We start from the raw sequence: 15232 nt of genomic DNA, 5'->3' as shown, positions 1-15232 counted from the left end.
TTTAGGATTGAGAGTTCATCTTGGTGGATTTTTCCTTTGATGAATATGAAGTGTCCTTCCTTATCTTTTTTGATGACTTTTAGTTGGAAATTGATTTTATTTGATATTAGAATGGCCACTCCAGCTTGCTTCTTCTGACCATTTGCTTGGAAAGTTGTTTTCCAGCCTTTCACTGTGAGGTAGTGTCTGTCTTTGTCTCTGAGGTGTGTTTCCTGTAGGCAGCAGAATGCAGGGTCCTCGTTGCGTATCCAGTTTGTTAATCTATGTCTTTTTATTGGGGAGTTGAGGCCATTGATATTGAGAGATATTAAGGAATAGTGATTATTGCTTCCCGTTATATTCATATTTGGATGTGAGGTTATGTTTGTGTGCTTTCATTCTCTTTGTTTTGTTGCCAAGACGATTAGTTTCTTGCTTCTTCTAGGGTATAGCTTGCCTCCTTATGTTGGGCTTTACCATTTATTATCCTTTGTAGTGCTGGATTTGTAGAAAGATATTGTGTAAATTTGGTTTTGTCATGGAATATCTTGGTTTCTCCATCAATGTTAATTGAGAGTTTTGCTGGATACAGTAACCTGGGCTGGCATTTGTGTTCTCTTAGGGTCTGTATGACATCAGTCCAGGATCTTCTGGCCTTCATAGTTTCTGGCGAGAAGTCTGGTGTGACTCTGATAGGTCTCCCTTTATATGTTATTTGACCTTTTTCCCTTACTGCTCTTAATATTCTTTCTTTATTTTGTGCGTTTGGTGTTTTGACAATTATGTGACGGGAGGTGTTTCTTTTCTGGTCCAATCTATTTGGAGTTCTGTAGGCTTCTTGTATGTCTATGGGTATCTCTTTTTTTAGGTTAGGGAAGTTTTCTTCTATGATTTTGTTGAAGATATTTACTGGTCCTTTGAGCTGGGAGTCTTCACTCTCTTCTATACCTATTATCCTTAGGTTTGATCTTCTCATTGAGTCCTGGATTTCCTGTATGTTTTGGACCAGTAGCTTTTTCCGCTTTACATTATCTTTGACAGTTGAGTCAATGATTTCTATGGAATCTTCTGCTCCTGAGATTCTCTCTTCCATCTCTTGTATTCTGTTGGTGAAGCTTGTATCTACAGCTCCTTGTCTCTTCTTTTGGTTTTCTATATCCAGGGTTGTTTCCATGTGTTCTTTCTTGATTGCTTCTATTTCCATTTTTAATTCCTTCAACTGTTTGATTGTGTTTTCCTGGAATTCTTTCAGGGATTTTTGTGTCTCCTCTCTATGGGCTTCTACTTGTTTATTTATTTTTTCCTGGAATTCTTTCAGGGATTTTTGTGTCTCCTCTCTATGGGCTTCTACTTGTTTATTTATGTTTTCCTGGAATTCTTTCAGGGATTTTTGCGATTCTTTCAGGCATTTTTGCGATTCCTCTCTGTAGGCTTCTACTTGTTCTCTAAGGGAGTTCTTCACGTCTTTCTTGAAGTCCTCCAACATCATGATCAAAAATGATTTTGAAACTAGATCTTGCTTTTCTGGTGTGTTTGGATATTCCATGTTTGTTTTGATGGGAGAATTGGGCTCCGATGGTGCCATGTAGTCTTGGTTTCTGTTGCTTGGGTTCCTGCGCTTGCCTCTCGCCATCAGATTATCTCTAGTGTTACTTTGTTCTGCTATTTCTGACAGTGGCTAGACTGTCCTATAAGCCTGTGTGTCAGGAGTGCTGTAGACCTGTTTTCCTCTCTTTCAGTCAGTTATGGGGACAGAGTGTTCTGCTTTCGGGCGTGTAGTTTTTCCTCTCTACAGGTCTTCAGCTGTTCCTGTGGGCCTGTGTCTTGAGTTCACCAGGCAGCTTTCTTGCAGCAGAAAAGTTGGTCTTACCTGTGGTCCCGAGGCTCAAGTTCGCTCGTGGGGTGTTGCTCACAGGCTCTCTGCAGCGGCAGCAACCAGGAAGACTTGTGCCGCCGTTTCCGGGAGCTTCAGTGCACCAGGGTTCCAGATGGTCTTTGGCTTTTTCCTCTGGCGTCCGAGATGTGTGTGCAGAGAGCAGTCTCTTCTGGTTTCCCAGGCTTGTCTGCCTCTCTGAAGGTTCAGCTCTCCCTCCCACGGGATTTGGGTGCAGAGAACCGTTTATCCGGTCTGTTTCCTTCAGGTTCTGGTGGTGTCTCAGGCAGGGGTCCTGCCGCTCCTGGGCCCTCCCCCACCGGAGCCCAGAGGCCTTATACAGTTTCCTCTTGGGCCAGGGATGTGGGCAGGGGTGAGCAGTGTTGGTGGTCTCTTCCGCTCTGCAGCCTCAGGAGTGCCCACCTGACCAGGCGGTTGGGTCTCTCTCTCACAGGGTCTGGGGGCAGAGAGCTGCTGCGGGCCGGGATCCGCGGGTGTGGGACTTCCCTTTTTTTTTTTTTTTTTGCCAAGTCTTTTAGTCAGGCTGGCAATCAGGATGGCCACAGTCTCCACAACTCCCTATATGCTCTCTGACTTTTAGTCAGGAGTAGTTTTCACTATCACAAGGACTGTCTATGCAATGATCATAGTATTTTTTTTCACTTGCTTTTTGCTATTTTTATACCTAGCTCACTTATCCCATTTACTCCCTGATACCTTAAAATCATTTATGCTGTGATCATTGATGTTTAGAGCTCTTTTCCTCATGTAGCATAGGAAAGTTCACTCTACATATCCATAAAGTTTACCATCTACAAATGCTGTATCAATCCTCCAGCCTCAGTTCTTTTTCATCAGCAAGACACCAGATGGGTGGCATTGTATGCTCTTGGATTTATTTTAGATTCATGTCCTCTAACATGCTGCCACCCTGAAGTAGCCTTTGATTTTGCGTCAAAATGGGCTTGGTATCTGCTAGAATATATATCTTTAAAAGTCCCAGGGGTATCTGTACAGAAAATATCTTATGTCTGCATGGATGTGGCACCTGTCAATAATAAATCTGATGGCCTATGGTGTAGGCAGGAAATAGGTGGGACATCTGGGAGGCAGAAAGGATTCTAGGATGGTGTCAGGCACAGATTATCCCTGAAATATGTAAAGAGTACAGATGCATGGTGCTTGAGCTCGGGTAACCAGCCATGTGGCAGAAGGTAGACTAGGATAAATGGGTTATTTTAAGTTATGATCTAGTCAGAGAAAACCATAACTATATGGCCATGGTATCTAATCCACTGCCAGTGGGTCCTCCTATAAAGAAGAAATCCCTGGTTTACAAGCAGCAATGTTCGCAGCTCTACGGGCTTCACTGGCAGGGTCTCAGGAGACTGCTGACCTGCACAGAAAAGCATTAGCAGTGTGTAATGATGTCACAGAGGTGGCATCCTTACTTATCTGCCTGCCAGGCATTTTATTGGTTTTTAAGCATATAATTTCATTTCGGAAAAGTCAAAACAATTCTGCAGCTGTCACTTTGCTCCTCTTTTAAACAACATCCTGAGTGAATAGACAGGCTGTTAACTCTGTTTCATGACTATTCCATACAGAGACTTCTGTTCTAAGTTATTTCTGTTCTAGGCCAAGAGGTAAACAAGGGTCAGATTCATAAGCTCTCCCAAACGATGCTTGAGAGATTAATAAACTCGCTTCTCCATCCTCGGTGAGTTTATCAGGAAGTTGTTTGTAACTAATCCCAGTGAGCCGGCAAAATTTCAAATGTCAAGTTGGTTGTTTCAGTGAAGTGTGAATCACCAAATAGCCCACTCAGACTGGTATTAAAAGATTAAGATCTTTTGCATTAATATTGTCATCTTCCTATAAAGGTGTTAGCCTTTTCTTCCACTTAAGGGAAAGTGAGTGTCATAGAGGAAGGCAGCCTCCTGAGTTGAAAGGCAAATGTTAGCATACCAGCCTCCCAGGGATGTGGTGTGGAGATGGGGACCTGCTGTCCTTGCGTTCTCCCGCCATTAGTCAATGTATTTTTAATGAGGTTCTTATGACTTCTCCTATTTGTTACCTTCACATGCATGGCTATTCCTGAAGCACTGCCTTCTCCATTTTGCTAAATGCTTCTCAACAACGTCAGAGGCAGGCATTCCAGCTACACATGGGAGACTGGCTCAGACCTAGACCCTGCACTGAGAGAAAAAAAAAATATTCTTTTTCTTTGAGAAATCTACTGAAGACAATAGTGAATTTTCTTTTGCTTCCTGTGTTCCCCCAGAAGGATTCTCTTTCCTCCCACAGCAGTGAATGGTGTTTGCAAACGCTTCTTTGTTTTCATTTCGAATGTTTGAATCCTCACAATAAAATGCCCATAAATACAGCTCTTCCTATTACAAACGTTTTGGTCGTCTCTTCTTTAAGTCTCTGAAATGTATAATTACAGTGTTCAAAGTAAAATCTACCATCTTATAGTTCTATTATGTAATTGAAAACTTATGGGAGTTTTGCTTAAAGATCATGAAGGAACATCAAAACGTTTTCCTCTTATATAATTCTGTGTAACTGGGTTTATAGTAACCTAAAGGATTAAACATGATATGTACTGCACATGCCCGCTCATTATCACTACTGTGCAATTTTAATGTCATTCTCAAAGGTATACAGCTGAACACAGTCGCTTAGAAAACATAGAAGCTACAATAAGGTTCATATTAATCATAAGATGACCATCCGAAGTTTTAAATATGCAATTCACCAGTGAAAGGGGCACAGCATAATGAAACAGCATGGGTAAAGATTTTAATCTCTGGTCCATATTAATAAGAGTTTTCTTTGATCGACTTTCCAAAACTCCCCATGAACTATCAGCAGAGAGCTTCATAATTTTCTTCTGCCTGAAGATGATCAAAGCATTCTCATATTTCGTTGCCGCTGCTGCACAAACAGGTGGCGGGTTTATTTCATTGCTAGTAAAGCTCTTTCTTGCTGTCCTGAGCTTGGGAAGAAGTGGTTTTACTTCCACAAGGTGCTTACAGAATGGCTTGGCTCTTCCCTATCCCAGAGAGATCTGCATGATACCTGGAACTAAGCCGAAAGCTCAGAAAAAAAGACGCCCATGAGCCCCCAAGCTCATGAGAGACCCCTTGGTGTACTCCTAGCGGTGGTATTCCAGACTGGGGCCTGAGCACACCCGCTTCCTCCCGCTCGCCTTGTCTCTGCACCCCTGAAGTTAAGTTCTCTTCCTGAGCTATAACAAAGCGGTTCTCAAGTTTTTGCAGGAAAGTGTGAAATTGTGATAGTTTCCAGTTTTAACCAAAATAAAGAGGAATGAAAGGCCACATGGAAAAGTGATTCCTTCTATTTAAAAAAGTAAAATCCTCTTACACATGAGGACGTTTAAGAATCCATGCATTAAAGCAATGAGCCCATTAACAGCGCAGTATCAAACAGTGCAGAGGAGATGCTGTGGAAGACAGGGCTTTAAGTACTCTGCACACATGTGTTTTGATTTTCACAATATCCTGCAAATGGATTCACTATTATCTCCCCTTCAGATAAAGGACATTGAGGAGTTAAGGACCTTGGTGCCTGTGGAAGGAGAGACATATGGACTGGAATTCAATTTAGCCAACTTTAAAAGCGGGAACTGCTGTCAGTCACCAGGTTACACGTCTGGTATTATATGAAAATACATAAAAGCTAAATGAACAATAACAGAGTCAGCAATGCTCCTAAGTGAATTCATTTTTTTAATCATGCATAATTAAAATCAATAGTACACCTAGGAATAAGACAGGCTAATTGTTTCCTATAGTTAATTTCACCCACACTCTTCTGGGAATTTGGGGGCGAGGAGCGTACTGGTATGAAATACAGGGCAAACATCTTGGAGTCAGAAAACATGGGTCCAAGTCTTATTTCAGCAGTCTACTTCACATGGGCTAAAAGTGAGGGACATGCACAATGGCCCATCAAAGGGCTCTTGAAGGAGACAAAACAACTGGGGCCACTTCTGAAGAATAAAGCCAAGGAAATCATAATCTAATATTAGGGCTTCAGATTTGACTTTATCGGTAGAAATATAAAATCTCTCTTTGGTCTTCCCAATTTAGCACTGTTCATTCTGGATCTATTTATAGCTCATCTTCAAGTATCTTTTCGGAGAGTACAACACGTTCAGACAGCAGACACCTTACAGTTAGTGAAGAGTTGAAAAAGAACATGGCTTCAATGTTCAATTGAGCCATCCTGTTTCACACACACACACACACACACACACACACACACACACACACACACACGTCCATATTTACTCCAATTTATAGTCCAAAGTATGTTCCTCAACGTTCAAACACTGTGATAAAGTACCCTAGACAAACAACTTAAAAGGAAGATATTGAGACTTACATCCCATCAGCCGTGTCTTGGCCTCATCATTTTGTACCTGTGGTAAGACGTCTTGGTGGGAAAGGAGTGTCAGAGTAGAGCTGTTTATCCCACGACATCCAGGAAGCAAGAGGAACAGGAGGAAGGGTCATGAAGGCCCCACAGAGGCATGCCCTAGATGACTTATTTCCTAAACATTGTCCTCTCTCCTCAAGTTTCCAAACCTACCAATAGTCCCATCAGATGAAAACAAGCTTTATCATTTAGCTTTTGGAAGACATTGAAAACCAAGCAAAACACTAAAACACTGTTAACGCTACATCAAAATAACAAACTGTGTGTGTGTCTGTGTGTCTGTGTGTGTGTCTGTGTGTGTATGTGTCTGTGTGTTGTGTCTGTGTGTTGTGTCTGTGTGTTGTGTCTGCGCACACACACACACACAGACACACACACACACACACACACACAGGTGCAAGAACTGACTAGTAATAAAGTCACACTTTTATGTCTCGTGACAAGCCGTATAGACTCAGACTCACAGATCCGATCAGCCCAAGTAATCTGCAGTAGAGGAAAACACATATCTATACTCCAAACCCAGTTAGGTGTTTCTGGAACAAACTGAATATAGAATTGTAGACCAAACCAGGTTCTTGGGGCTTGCGTGAGACAAGTGGATTCTTACTAGAGAACCTCTCCCATCTGCTGCAGATGGTACTGTAGAGTAGGGCATTTTATGTGATGCCATGTGCTGTATGGCTTTTGATGGAGAAGCTCTAAGTCTCATAAGGGTGATGATGTCCACTGTGACTCACTTGATTCTGCTGGATGTAAGTCTTATTAGATGGGTCATTTAAATTGTTTTTCTGGAAACTGGTTGTTTGGCGTGGGATTTTAAAAATCAGTACAGCTGCACAATTTCAATCTTTTTAAGTTTGCTTCCCATTATAATTCCAACAATATACTTTTCGTAATCTGGATGGGCCCAGACTGCTTTGAAATGACACACACCGAGACACCGCCGGAACCTGAAAGAAACAGACCGGATAAACAGTTCTCTGCACCCAAATCCCGTGGGAGGGAGAGCTAAACCTTCAGAGAGGCAGACAAGCCTGGGAAACCAAAAGTGACTGCTCCCTGCACACACATCTCGGACGCCAGAGGAAAAAGCCAAAGACCATCTGGAACCCTGGTGCACTGAAGTTCCCGGAAGGGGCGGCACAGGTCTTCCTGGTTGCTGCCGCTGCAGAGAGCCCGTGGGGAGCACCCCACGAGCGAACCTGAGCCTCGGGACCACAGGTAAGACCAAATTTTCTGCTGCAAGAAAGCTGCCTGGTGAACTCAAGACACAGGCCCACAGGAACAGCTGAAGACCTGTAGAGAGGAAAAACTACACGCCAGAAAGCAGAACACTCTGTCCCCATAACTGACTGAAAGAGAGGAAAACAGGTCTACAGCACTCCTGTCACACAGGCTTATAGGACAGTCTAGCCACTGTCAGAAATAGCAGAACAAAGTAACACTAGAGATAATCTGATGGCGAGAGGCAAGCGCAGGAACCCAAGCAACAGAAACCAAGACTACATGCCATCATCGGAGCCCAATTCTCCCACCAAAACAAACATGGAATATCCAAACACACCAGAAAAGCAAGATCTAGTTACAAAATCATATTTGATCATGATGCTGGAGGACTTCAAGAAAGACATGAACACACTTAGGGAAGCACAGGAAAACATTAATAAACAAGTAAAAGCCTACAGAGAGGAATCACAAAAATCCCTGAAAGAATTCCAGGAAAACACAATCAAACAGTTGAAGGAATTAAAAATGGAAATAGAAGCAATCAAGAAAGAACACATGGAAACAACCCTGGATATAGAAAACCAAAAGAAGAGACAAGGAGCTGTAGATACAAGCCTCACCAACAGAATTCAAGAGATGGAAGAGAGAATCTCAGGAGCAGAAGATTCCATAGAAATCATTGACTTAACTGTCAAAGATAATGTAAAGCGGAAAAAGCTACTGGTCCAAAACATACAGGAAATCCAGGACTCAATGAGAAGATCAAACCTAAGGATAATAGGTATAGAAGAGAGTGAAGACTCCCAGCTCAAAGGACCAGTAAATATCTTCAACAAAATCATAGAAGAAAACTTCCCTAACCTAAAAAAAGAGATACCCATAGACATACAAGAAGCCTACAGAACTCCAAATAGATTGGACCAGAAAAGAAACACCTCCCGTCACATAATTGTCAAAACACCAAACGCACAAAATAAAGAAAGAATATTAAGAGCAGTAAGGGAAAAAGGTCAAATAACATATAAAGGGAGACCTATCAGAATCACACCAGACTTCTCGCCAGAAACTATGAAGGCCAGAAGATCCTGGACTGATGTCATACAGACCCTAAGAGAACACAAATGCCAGCCCAGGTTACTGTATCCAGCAAAACTCTCAATTAACATTGATGGAGAAACCAAGATATTCCATGACAAAACCAAATTTACACAATATCTTTCTACAAATCCAGCACTACAAAGGATAATAAATGGTAAAGCCCAACATAAGGAGGCAAGCTATACCCTAGAAGAAGCAAGAAACTAATCGTCTTGGCAACAAAACAAAGAGAATGAAAGCACACAAACATAACCTCACATCCAAATATGAATATAAAGGGAAGCAATAATCACTATTCCTTAATATCTCTCAATATCAATGGCCTCAACTCCCCAATAAAAAGACATAGGTTAACAAACTGGATACGCAACGAGGACCCTGCATTCTGCTGCCTACAGGAAACACACCTCAGAGACAAAGACAGACACTACCTCAGAGTGAAAGGCTGGAAAACAACTTTCCAAGCAAATGGTCAGAAGAAGCAAGCTGGAGTAGCCATTCTAATATCAAATAAAATCAATTTCCAACTAAAAGTCATCAAAAAAGATAAGGAAGGACACTTCATATTCATCAAAGGAAAAATCCACCAAGATGAACTCTCAATCCTAAATATCTATGCCCCAAATACAAGGGCACCTACATACGTAAAAGAAACCTTACTAAAGCTCAAAACACACATTGCACCTCACACAATAATATTGGGAGACTTCAACACCCCACTCTCATCAATGGACAGATCATGGAAACAGAAATTAAACAGTGATGTCGACAGACTAAGAGAAGTCATGAGCCAAATGGACTTAACGGATATTTATAGAACATTCTATCCTAAAGCAAAAGGATATACCTTCTTCTCAGCTCCTCATGGTACTTTCTCCAAAATTGACCATATAATTGGTCAAAAAACGGGCCTCAACAGGTACAGAAAGATAGAGATAATCCCATGCATGCTATCGGACCACCACGGCCTAAAACTGGTCTTCAATAACAATAAGGGAAGAATGCCCACATATACGTGGAAATTGAACAATGCTCTACTCAATGATAACCTGGTCAAGGAAGAAATAAAGAAAGAAATTAAAAACTTTTTAGAATTTAATGAAAATGAAGATACAACATACCCAAACTTATGGGACACAATGAAAGCTGTGCTAAGAGGAAAACTCATAGCGCTGAGTGCCTGCAGAAAGAAACAGGAAAGAGCATATGTCAGCAGCTTGACAGCACACCTAAAAGCTCTAGAACAAAAAGAAGCAAATACACCCAGGAGGAGTAGAAGGCAGGAAATAATCAAACTCAGAGCTGAAATCAACCAAGTAGAAACAAAAAGGACCATAGAAAGAATCAACAGAACCAAAAGTTGGTTCTTTGAGAAAATCAACAAGATAGATAAACCCTTAGCCAGACTAACGAGAGGACACAGAGAGTGCGTCCAAATTAACAAAATTAGAAATGAAAAGGGAGCCATAACTACAGATTCAGAGGAAATTCAAAAAATCATCAGATCTTACTATAAAAACCTATATTCAACAAAACTTGAAAATCTTCAGGAAATGGACAATTTCCTAGACAGATACCAGGTATCGAAGTTAAATCAGGAACAGATAAACCAGTTAAACAACCCCATAACTCCTAAGGAAATAGAAGCAGTCATTAAAGGTCTTCCAACCAAAAAGAGCCCAGGTCCAGACGGGTTTAGTGCAGAATTCTATCAAACCTTCATAGAAGACCTCATACCAATATTATCCAAACTATTCCACAAAATTGAAACAGATGGAGCACTACCGAATTCCTTCTACGAAGCCACAATTACTCTTATACCTAAACCACACAAAGACACAACAAAGAAAGAGAACTTCAGACCAATTTCCCTTATGAATATCGACGCAAAAATACTCAATAAAATTCTGGCAAACCGAATTCAAGAGCACATCAAAACAATCATCCACCATGATCAAGTAGGCTTCATCCCAGGCATGCAGGGATGGTTTAATATACGGAAAACCATCAACGTGATCCATCATATAAACAAACTGAAAGAACAAAACCACATGATCATTTCATTAGATGCTGAGAAAGCATTTGACAAAATTCAACACCCCTTCATGATAAAAGTCCTGGAAAGAATAGGAATTCAAGGCCCATACCTAAACATAGTAAAAGCCATATACAGCAAACCAGTTGCTAACATTAAACTAAATGGAGAGAAACTTGAAGCAATCCCACTAAAATCAGGGACTAGACAAGGCTGCCCACTCTCTCCCTACTTATTCAATATAGTTCTTGAAGTTCTAGCCAGAGCAATCAGACAACAAAAGGAGATCAAGGGGATACAGATCGGAAAAGAAGAAGTCAAAATATCACTATTTGCAGATGACATGATAGTATATTTAAGTGATCCCAAAAGTTCCACCAGAGAACTACTAAAGCTGATAAACAACTTCAGCAAAGTGGCTGGGTATAAAATTAACTCAAATAAATCAGTTGCCTTCCTCTATACAAAAGAGAAACAAGCCGAGAAAGAAATTAGGGAAACGACACCCTTCATAATAGACCCAAATAATATAAAGTACCTCGGTGTGACTTTAACCAAGCAAGTAAAAGATCTGTACAATAAGAACTTCAAGACACTGAGGAAAGAAATTGAAGAAGACCTCAGAAGATGGAAAGATCTCCCATGCTCATGGATTGGCAGGATTAATATAGTAAAAATGGCCATTTTACCAAAAGCAATCTACAGATTCAATGCAATCCCCATCAAAATACCAATCCAATTCTTCAAAGAGTTAGACAGAACAATTTGCAAATTCATCTGGAATAACAAAAAACCCAGGATAGCTAAAACTATCCTCAACAATAAAAGGACTTCAGGGGGAATCACTATCCCTGAACTCAAGCAGTATTACAGAGCAATAGTGATAAAAACTGCATGGTATTGGTACAGAGACAGACAGATAGACCAATGGAATAGAATTGAAGACCCAGAAATGAACCCACACACCTATGGTCACTTGATTTTTGACAAAGGAGCCAAAACCATCCAATGGAAAAAAGATAGCATTTTCAGCAAATGGTGCTGGTTCAACTGGAGGGCAACATGTACAAGAATGCAGATCGATCCATGCTTATCACCCTGTACAAAGCTTAAGTCCAAGTGGCTCAAGGACCTCCACATCAAACCAGACACACTCAAACTAATAGAAGAAAAACTAGGGAAGCATCTGGAACACATAGGCACTGGAAAAAATTTCCTGAACAAAACACCAATGGCTTATGCTCTAAGATCAAGAATCGACAAATGGGATCTCATAAAACTGCAAAGCTTCTGTAAGGCAAAGGACACGGTGGTTAGGACAAAACGGCAACCAACAGATTGGGAAAAGATCTTTACCAATCCTACAACAGATAGAGGCCTTATATCCAAAATATACAAAGAACTCAAGAAGTTAGACCGCAGGGAAACAAATAACCCTATTAAAAAATGGGGTTCAGAGCTAAACAAAGAATTCACAGCTGAGGAATGCCGAATGGCTGAGAAACACCTAAAGAAATGTTCAACATCTTTAGTCATAAGGGAAATGCAAATCAAAACAACCCTGAGATTTCACCTCACACCAGTGAGAATGGCTAAGATCAAAAACTCAGGTGACAGCAGATGCTGGCGAGGATGTGGAGAAAGAGGAACACTCCTCCATTGTTGGTGGGATTGCAGACTGGTAAAACCATTCTGGAAATCAGTCTGGAGGTTCCTCAGAAAATTGGACATTGAACTGCCTGAGGATCCAGCTATACCTCTCTTGGGCATATACCCAAAAGATGCCTCAACATATAAAAGAGACACGTGCTCCACTATGTTCATCGCAGCCTTATTTATAATAGCCAGAAAATGGAAAGAACCGAGATGCCCTTCAACAGAGGAATGGATACAGAAAATGTGGTACATCTACACAATGGAATATTACTCAGCTATCAAAAACAACGAGTCTATGAAATTCGTAGGCAAATGGTTGGAACTGGAAAATATCATCCTGAGTGAGCTAACCCAATCACAGAAAGACATACATGGTATGCACTCATTGATAAGTGGCTATTAGCCCAAATGCTTGAATTACCCTAGATCCCTAGAACAAACGAAACTCAAGACGGATGATCAAAATGTGAATGCTTCACTCCTTCTTTAAATGAGGAAAAAGAATACCCTTGGCTGGGAAGGGAGAGGCAAAGATTAAAACAGAGACTGAAGGAACACCCATTCAGAGCCTGCCCCACAGGTGGCCCATACATATACAGCCACCCAATTGGACAAGATGGATGAAGCAAAGAAGTGCAGACCGACAGGAGCCGGATGTAGATCGCTCCTGAGAGACACAGCCAGAATACAGCAAATACAGAGGCGAATGCCAGCAGCAAACCACTGAGCTGAGAATAGGTCCCCCGTTGAAGGAATCAGAGAAAGAACTGGAAGAGCTTGAAGGGGCTCGAGACCCCAAAAGTACAACAATGTCAAGCAACCAGAGCTTCCAGGGACTAAGCCACTACCTAAAGACTATATATGGACTGACCCTGGACTCTGTCCCCATAGGTAGCAATGAATATCCTAGTAAGAGCACCAGTGGAAGGGGAAGCCCTGGGTCCTGCTAAGACTGAACCCCCAGTGAACTAGACTATGGGGGGAGGGCGGCAATGGGGGGAGGGTTGGGAGGGGAACACCCATAAGGAAGGGGAGGGGGGAGGGGGATTTTGCCCGGAAACCGGGAAAGGGAATAACACTTGAAATGTATATAAGAAATACTCAAGTTAATAAAAAAAAAAAATAAAATAAAAAAAAAAAAAAGAAAGAAATGACACACACCAAAAAGACTTATTAAAAATGGAAACTGAAGGGATTTTGTAGATTTAAGTACAAAATTTGTAAGTGTAAAAATTATGGATTTATAAGAGTTCGTATTGTTATGTAAAAATACACAAAAGGCTGAGGATGTAGTTTCATAGTTCCAGAATGTACAAAGCCCTGTTTTGACCCTTGTTAACACCAGAAACAAGAAGAAGAAGAAAGAAGAAAAAGAAGAAGAGGAGGAGAAGGAGGAGGAGGAGAAGGAGGAAGAGAAGGAGGAGGAGGAGGAGAAGGAGGAGAAGGAGGAAGAGAAGGAGGAGGAGGAAGAGAAGGAGGAGAAGGAGGAAGAGAAGGAGGAGGAGGAGGAGGAGGAGGAGGAGGAGAAGTAGCAGCCACTGTAGTCATTTCCAAAACTTTAAAAATTCTGTTGATAAAATCAAACTACAAGTATTTAGCAGTCTCCACAATTAGACTTAACCTGAATATGCATAAAAAAGCTGCCCATACATATAACATTTTCAGAGACTTATCTTTATTTATTCAACGTTATTGGGCTGTGCCTCAAAGCACGTCATTTGAAGTCATAAAATCTGGTGCAGAAGACCACCTCAGTGACTCGAACAGACATTCCCCGAGATAGCAGCTTCTAGACTGGCTACACACAATCAAACATGTATCTAGAAAATTCTGAATTTGCTGTATTGATTTCTGCTCTTCTGGCACCAAGGAGCTCTTGTCTTATTTTCTGGAAGCTTCATTTACAGTTAAATACAAATGATAACTTAAGTGATAAAGATGAAGGAATGAGTTAAGTACAGTGTAAGAAAAACGCTTCAAACTGTTCATGAAGTAAACTAAAATTCGTAAAGGGGTGAAATTCCTTGTGTGTTCTCCACCTTATAAAATTTGCTACATTTTTCTTGAGGACCACAGAGTTATTTTAATACATTATGAGAGTATTAATTGTTTCAGTCTGAATTAGCTAAATCAGTATTTTAAGATGGTCTAGTTCATTTCTTGATTCTGAAAACTTATGACTATGTCCTCACCTTTTCATACAATATTAAAATTCTGCTCTTATCAAAGGGGTCGATACTTTGATTAGTATATTTTTATCTTAGCCAAATACTAAATTTAAAAATTACAAAAATGAATGAACTAAGCAGTTATCAGCCTGAAAGACTAAAATTTAGAAAATTTCCCTTTCATCTGCTATTTGATTCACTGTTGGTATATCACTGTAATGAGATAAAGGTTCATTAATGCTTCCTTTGTTACGTGAGATCAAAACACAGTAGAATGGAATTTTTTTTTTACTGAGTTACAATTATCCTCCAAGGACATAGCAAATGAGCTATCATTAAAAATCTTTAAATTTAATTATGTAAGATGCTTCAATACATAATCAAAACACATAACAGATATAAACCAAGCATTTCAGGCCTATCCCTGAAACCTTTTGTATCTGAATTTTTTTTCCTAAGAAGAAAGTCAGCATTAATAAAACTAGACAAACATTCTACGGAGAACAATCATACACTTGTCTGTAAGACTGCACATTTTAAGCTGACTGCTGAATGTATCTGATTAAAGGGCAGAGACTCCCACAGTCAAGTTTCGGCTTTGGAATACCATGGTGCCGTTCTATCAGCAGAACGATCATCGCGTCAGTACAGCACTGTTTTCCCAAAGTGAATCTGTTAACACTGCGGATAAACCCTAACTTAGACCTCGCACTCACGAGTTGCTCT

At 40.7% G+C, this 15232-nt stretch overlaps 1 protein-coding gene across 27 annotated transcripts in view; it reads right to left on the bottom strand.

Moving 5' to 3' along the window:
- The window catches only part of Pam (peptidylglycine alpha-amidating monooxygenase), a 273476-nt gene that overhangs the window by 160597 nt on the left and 97647 nt on the right, over positions 1–15232 (bottom strand). The gene's annotated exons all lie outside the window — the stretch shown is intronic.

The sequence above is a fragment of the Rattus norvegicus genome, chromosome 9 (genome assembly GCF_036323735.1).
Source record: "Rattus norvegicus strain BN/NHsdMcwi chromosome 9, GRCr8, whole genome shotgun sequence".
In the NCBI taxonomy this organism is placed as follows: Eukaryota; Metazoa; Chordata; class Mammalia; order Rodentia; family Muridae; genus Rattus; species Rattus norvegicus.
This window is presented reverse-complemented; position numbering and strand designations above follow the sequence as displayed.